Below are 10635 nucleotides of genomic sequence, written 5' to 3' on the forward strand. Positions count from 1 at the left end.
AGGCCTCTCTTAAGGCTACTTTACATCTCGGGAAAATTTTCCGCCGGATTTTGATCCCCGTGCATTTTGAATGGGGCCGGGATTTTGAATATCCGTGCCCAAATCCCAAAAACATCGCATGAAAAAATACAATGGGGAAAAATCCGCCGAATAAATTCCCGAGGTGTGAGGCTACCTTAAGGGAGGCTGCCGAACATCTTGAATAGAGGCTGCAAAGCCTCTTGAAAGGCAACTTTCGAGCTACTTAAAAGGTGGCTCCTAAGCATTTTGAAAGTACGCTTCCAAGCCTCTTGAAAGAATAATTCCGAGCTTATTGAAGGGAAGCTTCCGAACCTCTTGAAAGGTGCCTGTCAAACCTCTACATGTACCCCAGGTTGAGAACCGCTGGTCTAGAATAATATTATATTTTGATGAGCAATAACAGTGCCAGCCTCCATTTTAATCACGATCTTGAACACACGCTTGGAACACATTTTTAACTTAAGTTTGATTAAAAGTTTAAGATTTAATTGATGTATTTTAATTCTGTTTAATAATTTTTATTTTTCTGCGTCAAATGGTGAGGTATTTGTTCCCCCACCCCTCCTGCTCCCTCCTTTTCTATTTTATGTTTCCAAAGTTAAACCAACGTGATCATACTAACCCCAAACTGCACGTACCACGGACTCATCTCAAATCATCATATCCATTCCAAACTGCCTGACGATCTATCATGTCTATAAATACAACCGTTTCTCTTTCTACAATCAACTATCCTCTAATAAATTCGTTCTATAGCAGTCACTAGAGCACTCTATTCTGCAATCCGGACTCATAACCTCCTCTCCAGCCTGCCCCCCTTCTATTTTATTTTTCCTATTTAAAACTGCACGTACCTATATCATATCAATCTACATAGCTTCTTCGACAATCCCCAAAAAACGGATTTCAATCATTTCCCTTCTACCATAAGCATTGGCGTAACTACAGAGGAGCCTGGGGGGGGGGGCTTAAGCCCCAGCTAGGATCTAGTTAGCCTCCCCTAGAAAATTTGTTACTTTACATTAGTATTGCACACATTCGTCCTAAAATTTATTCTAACAAAAAAAGTAAGGTTAGTTTGTTGTGGTCAGATCGCCGTTTGATAGCTTGTAGGAATTGTCGGCCAACTGGATTGTAAACCGAAGGGCTGAGTGTCGATGAACATCATTTGAAATGTTTAAGTCGTCCATGGATATCTGGTAGTATTAGTTGGGTCGAGCGAAAATGATAAACTTTCTGTCATAAGACGAGTTAGTACAAACCCATTGAATTCCACCACTTAATTGTATCTTGACAGATACGTATTTCGACCTCAAATGTAAGGCCGTCTTCAGTGTCTCGTACTTGACTCGACTCGAGTCGAGTCAAGTACGAGACACTGAAGACGGCCTTACATTTGAGGTCGAAATACGTATCTGTCAAGATACAATTAAGTGGTGGAATTCAATGGGATTGTACTAACTCGTCTTATGACAAGTGAAGACATTCCACTAAAAAGCTCAAAATAATTTTCTTATCAAACTTTCTGTGTTATTTATGACTGTGAAAATAGAAACGTTAAAAAAGTAGCCCTCCCCCTAGATTTTTTTTTACTATTTACGCCTATGACCAAAAGTATAAAGCATCTGAAAAGTTTCTAAGCTATAACAAACTCTATCGTAGCGATCCCAACCTGTATGAACATCTATCATGTACATAAACACAACCGTTTCTATCTCTACAAACGATTCTCTAATAAAAAGGTTCCATAGCAGTCGCTAGAACCGGAATCGGTCAGCAAGCCGCTGCACACTCTCCTCCTCTATCTTATATTCTCTCACACGTTTACTACCCTGAAACTGAACTGTTTCGGACCCCTTATGGGTCTGAAGCAGATGACGGGACGCTCGAGCCTACCAGTCAATGAATGGAAAGGTCCGTTGTGATAAAGGGTCTATCACATGCCTCGGATAACCTGGAATAAGTTTTCCACGAGTCAAGTTCACATTGATTTCATGAGTTCTATATATTAATCGTCACGTTGAAACTTTAAGCCAGCAGTGTAAACGTATTGCCTAGTGCAGTGTTGTAAAATGTCATTTGCATTCGTTTGTATAATTTTCCCAGAACTTGTTTCAGAAGGTAGCTATCAATTTATGTTGTATGACGAACTTATAGCGGTTAAATGGGCCTACAACTTTGTCTAACGAGACTTTGCTGTAAATATGTAATCTGGGGCGTGGGAGGCAAAATGTCATTCAAATGACATTATGTCAAATGACACGTGACATTTTGGAGAGTTTTCACTCTCCAACCTTTGATGTTATACTTAGAGCAATGTACCCTTGGACAAAAATATAACCCTACTCAAGCGTTATGAGTACATTCAAAATTATGGAAGAAATTTTGCTTCTAAAGAAAGTTATGAGCAAATTAGTCAAATGACATGCAGATGACATTTTACAAGCCTGGGCGATTGTATGTCATACCCCAGAAACTCATTGCCCAGAAAGTGATTCCCCAGAAATTAATTCCCCTGAATGCACTACTCCCCAGAAAATCATTCCCCAGAATACCACAATCCCCAGAAAGACATTCCCCAGAATACCCCTATCCCCCGAAAGACATTTCCCAGAAAGCCTCCATCCCCCGAAAGACATTCCCCAGAATGTCCTAATCCCCAGAATACCATACCCCAGAATGCACCATTTCCTAGCTTAGACTAAATACTTCGTAATCCCGGGAAAATGCGTATTTTTAAAGAAGGAGTCATCTACACTTTTGCCTTATTCCGGGCAAATGCATACTTTTAAAGAAGGAGTCATCTACTCTTTTGCTTCAACCCGGGCAAATGCGTATTTTAAAGAAGGAGTCATTTAATCTTCTGACTTTTTTCCTGGCAAATGCATACTTTTGAAGAAGTAGTTATCTACTCGTTTGCCTTTTTCCGGGCAAACGCATACTTTTAAAGAAGAAGTCATCTGCTCTTTTGCATTATCCCGGGCAAATGCGTACTTTTAAAGAAGGAGTCGTCTACTATTTTGCATTATCCCGGGAAAATGCGTACTTTAAAAAAATGAGTGATTTACTCTTTTACCTTTTCCGGGCAAATGCATACTTTTTAAGAAGTAGTTATCTACTCGTTTGCCCTTTTCCGGGCAAACGCATACTTTTAAAGAAGGAGTCATCTACTCTTTTGTCTTATTCCAGGTAAATACATACTTCTAAAAATGGAAATCATATATTCTTACGACCCATTGCATTTCATACTCTTTTCAACGATTACGCCAAGTGGGCATTATGCCAAACAGCTTTATGCCAAACGGCATTATGCCAAATGGCATTATACCATATGGGCTTCCCCCAATATGAACAACGCGTATAATGGATTATATGCGCCTTCGTATTATATGTGAGCCCTAACAAACATATCAAATGGGCTCCATTCCGGGCAAATGCGTGCTTTAAAATAAGGCAGCATATGTCGTTTTGCCTTATTTCGGGCAAATGCGTACTTCAATATAAGTATTTTTGCATAGAAATATAGTATCCAGTATTTTTAATTTATAGAAATGACAGCGAAAAACATAGTTTCTTAGACTGATACTTTTTTCTGGGAAACGGGTCTTTCTGGGTTTTTGGTTTCTGGGGAATGGGTCATTCGGGTTTTTTTTTCTGGGGGATGGGTCACTCTGGGGATTTCTTTTCGGGGAAATGGTGCATTCTGGGGAATATCATTCTGGAGAATTGGTCGTTCTGGGAAATGGAATTCTGGGAAATACCATTCTGGGGAACTGATTCTGGGGATTGGTATTCTGGGCATTGACATACAACCGCCTGGGCTCAACACTCAACAACGTAGATTGGCCACGGCCCGGGGATGCGTTGAGTATAACAAGAATAACAAGAATCTAAACAGATAACACTAAATCAACAATTTGACGCCACAATACACGATTCGAGGCCGCATCTCTCCATCCTCGAATGCGCCTTACGCTCGCCAAGTCGTTTCGTACCTGGTCTGCCCACCTCGCTCGCTGCGCTCCACACCATCTTTACAGGGTTGCTGTTCGACATTCTTGCAACATGTCATGCCTATCGTACTCTTCCGGCTTTTGGTACTATTTGGTGCGGTGGTGAAAGATCCAAGGTAGACGAATTCCTCGACCACTTCGAAGGTATCCCCATTTATCGTAATACTGCTTCCCAGGCGGGCCCTGTCGCGCACGGTTCCGCCCACAAGCATGTACTTTGTCTTCGATGAATTACAATTCCATTCCAACCACTAGTCCAATCTTTGTTACTTCACGTTTCAGGTGGGTGTACAGTTCTGCCACCTTTGCAAATGTTCGGCCGACAATGTTAATGTCATCCGCGAAACAAATAATTGACTGGATCTGTTGAAAATCGTACGCCGGCTGTTACACATTCTAGCGCAATGTTGAACATCAGGCACGAAAGTTCATCACCTTGTCTTAGTCCCCGGCGCGATTCGAACGAACTGGAGTGTTCGCCCGAAGTCTTCACACAGTTTTACACACCATCCACCGTTGCTTTGATCAGTCTAGTAAGCTTCCTAGGGGAGCTGTTCTCGACCATAATTTTCCACAGCTCTACGCAGTCTATATTGTCGTATGTCATCTTGAAATCAATGAACAGGTAGGTGGTGCGTTGGGACCTTGTATTCACCGCATTTTTGAAGGATTTGCCGTACAGTAAAGATTTGGTGCGTTGTCGAACGGCCGTCAATGAAGCCGGCTTGATAACTTCCCACGAACTCATTCACGAATGGTGACCGACGACGGAAAACGATCTGGGATATCATTTTGTAGGCGGCATTAAGGATAGTGATCGCTCGGAAGTTCTCACAATCGAGAAAGAAAGACAAGCCTTTCTTGTAGATGAGGCATATAACCCCTTCCTTCCACTCCTCCGGTAGCTGTTTCCCAGATTCTGACTATCAGTTTGTGCAGGCAAGTGGCTAGTTTGTCCGGGCCCATCTTGATGAGCTCAGCTCTGATACCTTCCTTACCAGCTGCTTTATTGGTCTTTAGTTGCTGGATGGCATCCTTAACTTCCCTCAAGGCTGGTTGGCTTCCATCGTCCGCTGAACTGACGTAACCATCTCCTCCGCTGCCTTGACTTTCACTGCCTATACTCTCAGCGCCATTTCCTGATTTGTGCTGATCTGGCACTGAAAACGTAAGTGTCAACCCTTGCATGGCCTCCCTGCATGCCTTAAGGCATGCAAAGATATCCATGGGATCTGTTGGCGCGAGAATAATGCCCTAGTCACCCCATGTGAATTATGACAAATCTGTTGATAAAAGAATATGATAGAAGAGAAAGAAGAGCAATAGCGATAGCCGATAGTAGATAGGATTATTAAATAAGAATAAGAGTTTAAAGTTATGCAGGTTTGAAACCAAGTTCAGAAAGACGGAAAGAAGCACTGAAATTGTGAGTTTATATTATCATTAAAATTGTATTCAAAATGAGATAATAAATCTATATTTCATTTCAAGCTGATCAACAATAACCCGTTTTGTATCTGCTTTGGGAATAGTGATTTAATCGCCACAACAGGATCATTAAAGGCGACTACTCCAGTAGGATTCGACGGCAGCCACAAGGGGGCCCATTTACAATGAGTCAAGCAAAACAACATAATTCTTTTGACGATGCGTTAAGTATTGAGGTGGTAAACACCTTTGCCAAGGGGGGTTTGGTGAGGTCTCTTCCCAGGGAGAGCGGAGTGATGGAGGCTGCAACTAGCAGCACCGGAGTCTCCCAGCAGTGACAGGGTATAGCCCTATCAGCACGCTCAGCGGGCCACTACCCGGGATGCGGGTGGTCACCGAGTAACTCGATGATATCATCGAGTTCGCGAACGCAAGGTAGAACATCAGTAAGGAACTGAAACAGAACCTTCGGATGATGCGCCAGGCTGTTCGAGTCGCAAGACAAGAAAATAATGCGTTTGTCAGGAAAAGAGAAGGCCGACAAAGGTCATTGGAGGAGCGACCACGGCCCAAGAGGCGTTTGATTTCGCTTTGAGGTCGACAAAACCTATGTACGCCTAAGAGGCGGTCCCTACTCTGTACGCAGGTAGCCTACCTTAGGTTACCGGCTGCGGAAGCCAAAAAGGTAATGGAGCAAGGGAAGTTGAAGATCGTCTGGTCAGTAAGCCCAGTGAGCAAACTCCGACAACCTTCAGTGGACAGGTGCTATCGGTGCTTAGAGTTGGGACACAAGTCATCCAACTGTAAGGGCCCAGACCGTAGCAACCTGTGTCGTCGTTGTGGTGAGGAAGGGCACAACGCGCATAAATACAATAATGCACCAAAGTGCCTGATCTGTACCAGCAAAAAGCAAGCCTGCAACCACGTTATGGGTGGGACTTCGTGTCCCATCGGAGAGTAAAATAAGTAAAGGCCGTGCAAGTAACACAGCTGAACCGTAACCACTGTGCAACTGCCCAGCAGCTGCTGTGGCAGTCGATCTCGGAGTCAAGGACAAATGTCGCCCTCCTGTTCGACCTGTACAACGTCCCTGTCGATAAAGGCAATTGGGTGGCGGACGGGTCTAGGATGGCGGCTATTCGCACGACGGAACGGTACCCGATCCAAGAGGCAGTACACTCCTCTGCTGAGGGTGTCGCGATAGCCAAGATCAATGGTGTGTTCTATTGTAGCTCCCATTTAGCAATTCGCCTTAAGATCAGCTATGGCGTGCAACACCCGAGGTCCGGGGATCCCTGTCAGGTCCGTGGGTGGAGAACCAATCACATCGACAGCGAAGTTTTCACCGCGGCTCTGGGACTGGAAGCCAACACTGAAGATCTAAGCGGGGATGCGTAGGTAGCTGTCCTATTACGCCTAGATGAGTGTAGATTGCCCGAAAGATGGAAAAGCCAGAAACTAGTGTTGTTGCCAAAAGCCGGGAAGCCGCCGGCGACCCATCGGCGCATAGACCAATCTGTCTTATAGACACGACAGGCAAGTTGCTAGAGAGGATCATCCTTAACAGGCTGACCCCCGTACTCAGAGGGTACGAACGGCCTGTCAAGCAATCAGTTCGGTTTTCGCAAGGGTACGTCCACGTTGGACGCTATTAACTCGTTGGTAAAGACCGCCGAGATAGCGATCCAACAGAAAAGGCGAGGTATTCGATACTGTGCGTTAGTGACACTTGCTGTGAAGAATGCATTCAACAGCGCAAGCTGCGGGAGTCAATTCCCGAGGTAGAACTGACCGCAGCACACGCGATCATCACGGTGGAGGATTGAATGAGCGCTAGAGGCCTGGAGCTCGCTCAACATAAGACGGAGGTGGTTATCGTCAACAACCGCAAGTCGGTTCAACATGCAGTGATTCATGTGGGTGATGTCGCGATCGCATCAAAGCGGAGTTTGAAGCTCCTTGGGGTCATTATAGATGACAAGCTGATCTTCGCCAGCCATGTCTTACTATGCGAGGGCTTCGACTCCTGTTGCAGCATTATCGAGGTTTCCTTAATCTACCCATGCGCAACTACAACCAACTGGCCCCTGCTTCCTAACCATCTTCGATCTACAGCGGACCGGCGCACACTACCAGATATCCCAACACTCCTCCTTAGTGTGCACGCTTCGCAACTCTCCTGGCTCCTACTAGCACTGAGCCTCTAGTCCTGAGCTCCTCCTCGCCGAACAATTTCTCCTGGCCCAATCCGTAGCCCGTACAGATGGCCTCTATCCGACGTTTGCACAGCAACCTATCCAGCACATGCGCCTGCACAAGTGGCCCGACTCCGAAGCTTGCACAGCGAAGCTTGCGATGCTCTGCCGACCAGCTCCTGAATGTTCCGATTCAAAGCTCTTGATGAACTCCGTCCGGCGCTACCCAATACTTACGTGATCCCACTGCGCCACGCGACTTATGCGGCCGATCCATGATCCCACTGCGATAACGTGGACGGCCATAACATCCTACTAAGATGGAGAATGGGAATCGTTCCTGGGCCCATAACCTGGTGGGCAGACAAGGTAACTCCCTCACGAAGAACAACAAATACTAGAGGCATGCAGGCTACTGACTGATACTTCTGCCAGCAGCTGTAGTTCTCTTTATTCAACAACAGGTATATACAATACATCCATAACAATATTCCTTAATCTACCCAAGAGCAACTACAACCAACTGGCGCCTGCTTCCTAACCATCTTCGATCTACAGCGAAGCGGCGCACACTACCAGATATCCCAACAGAACCTTGCAATAGTCGGTCTAAACTCCTCCTCTTGGCCAACCTGAGCGTTCAAATCTCCTACGATGATTTTGACGTCATGACTAGGGCAGCTGTCGTACTCACGTTCCAGCTGCGCGTAGCAAGCGTCCTTATCATCATCAGTGCTTCCGGAGTGTGAGATATGGACGTTGATTATGCTGAAGTTGAAGAACCGGCCTTTGATCCTCAACCTGCACATTCTTTCATTGATCGGCCACCACCCGATCACGCGCCTTTGCATATCGCCCATCACTATAAAAGCTGTTTTGTCGCAGCTCTGGTAGATTGTATGATTACCTCTAAACGTTCGCACCATTGATCGCTTCCAACAAACCTCCTGCAGCGCTACGATGCCGAATCCACGGTCCTTGAGCACTTCGGCAAGTATGCGTGTGCTCCCGATGAAGATGAGAGATTTGCAGTTCCACGAACCAAGTTTCCAATCGCTAGTCCTTTTTCGTCGCAGTGGTCTTCGCTGATGGCTCCGGTCCATACTCTCTTGTTGATTGTTCGTTGCGTAAGTTTTTTTTAAGGATGGCTGATAGAAAACCCCCAAATTTCCTGAGGACCATTCCTCCCTATTTCCGATGAACCATGGTGCACAGTTTCACTTAGATTCCCTCGCTGGCACTCAGACCATGATCAGCCGCCCTTAACATTGAGAACAGACGCTGTTGTGAGCCGCTCCTAACATGGAAAAGAGACGCTAAGTAAGATTTGCACCTCGGGAGAGGAGCAAACCACCCCCCCCCCCTTTCCTGTCAGCATACGACTATAGTTTCCACCGGGGTTGGTTACCCGATCTTCCCTAAGGTTACTCATATCCCGGCCAGCGCCACGAGGAGCTAGGAATGGAAGTTGCTGGGTAAGAGGCTAAGGACCGCGAGATGGGGTCTATTTTATTCCTTCTGGTACGCGAAGTACCAATGGTACGCTTTGCCCACCATTTACTGTGTTATATGTACAGACAAACGCACCTGTACAGACAATACGATGCTAATCTTGTAATCACAGTTAGATTCTCGAATATTTCTATAAAATCAGAAACTAAGATAGCATAAAACGAAATTTGCTGTAGAAATAATGCAAATGGAATTACATTCCCCATTGATAACATTGATAAACTTGCTTCCATGGTTTCCATGGAAACAATTATTGTCTCTATTTTATCATTGTTCGTTATCTTCTTCTTCTTTTTCCATGGCTCTACATTCTAACTGGAACTTGGCCTGATTTTCAACTTAGTTTTCTATTAGCATTTTCTAAGTAAATTGAATGTTTCTCTATGTCCGCCATCGTATGACTATGTATCTTGTGTGATATGTACAAATGATACACTATGCTATGCCCATTAGACTGGCCTAAAATGCATGAAATCCTGAATTTCAAACCTTGCACCCTTAAATGACAGTTTGGGGGTCCCAGAAGCTCCCCTGAAAATTACAGCTCATTCGGTCCAGTGGTTGGCGTGCGCAAATGGCTCAAAGTTTGTATGGGAAAAGTGATCCAAATGTATGGGGAAACGCAACCGTTTCAGGTTTTTGCTTCTAGGTGGCGCTGTAGTCGACGGATTCCTGTTGTGAAAAAAATGTAGAACCTTTTTTATATAAGGAAGCGACTGGTGAAGACCGGATGTAAATCCCTTTGAAATTGGCCAAGTTATAAGCATCCAAAGTCGAGGGTTTCGAGCGTGTCCCCCAGGGGTGTTTAAAATGAGAGCAACGTACCACCGACCATTGTGGCGGCGATGCATTCGTATTCGGTGCCGTGCGAAATTAAATGCATGATTATCACGCAATCTCGCGAATTTTTATCCGATTGATAAATAAATACTTTCCGTGCTCTGTAAAGTAGTGTAGCTAGAGAGGGAGGGGGTGACTTACCACTGAAGCCAACGAGATGAAGTTTTTAAGGGGAGACAAAATTCATGAAATATTTGTAACGAGTTGTTTTCGGACATCGTGATGCCCGTTGCATCAATTTTAGAACGATATGATATAATCGTTACAGACAGAGGGACAGAAGGGCAGAAAGACAGAGAGACCTGGGATATTATATAAGTTATATATTTTTCAAACAACAGTTTTAATGTTTATAGCATAATTTATTAACTTTATAAAACTACAAAGTTATCAACAAACAACACTTATACCTATATTAATTATTTATTTCAACTGCTAGGCCTTCCTTTATAACAGAGCGAGTGCAACCTGGAAAATTTTGCCTATGCTGTTGAACAACTTTGAGAAGATATTGAAGCTGTTCTTCATTTTTTGTCAGTTTTCCACAAAAATCTTGAACTAGTTTAACTCCTCTTTTAGCACAGTCATTCATTACCAAAAATGAATTAATTTTATTTCTACTTTCA

Source organism: Armigeres subalbatus, chromosome 3 (assembly GCF_024139115.2).
Source record: "Armigeres subalbatus isolate Guangzhou_Male chromosome 3, GZ_Asu_2, whole genome shotgun sequence".
Classification (NCBI taxonomy): Eukaryota; Metazoa; Arthropoda; class Insecta; order Diptera; family Culicidae; genus Armigeres; species Armigeres subalbatus.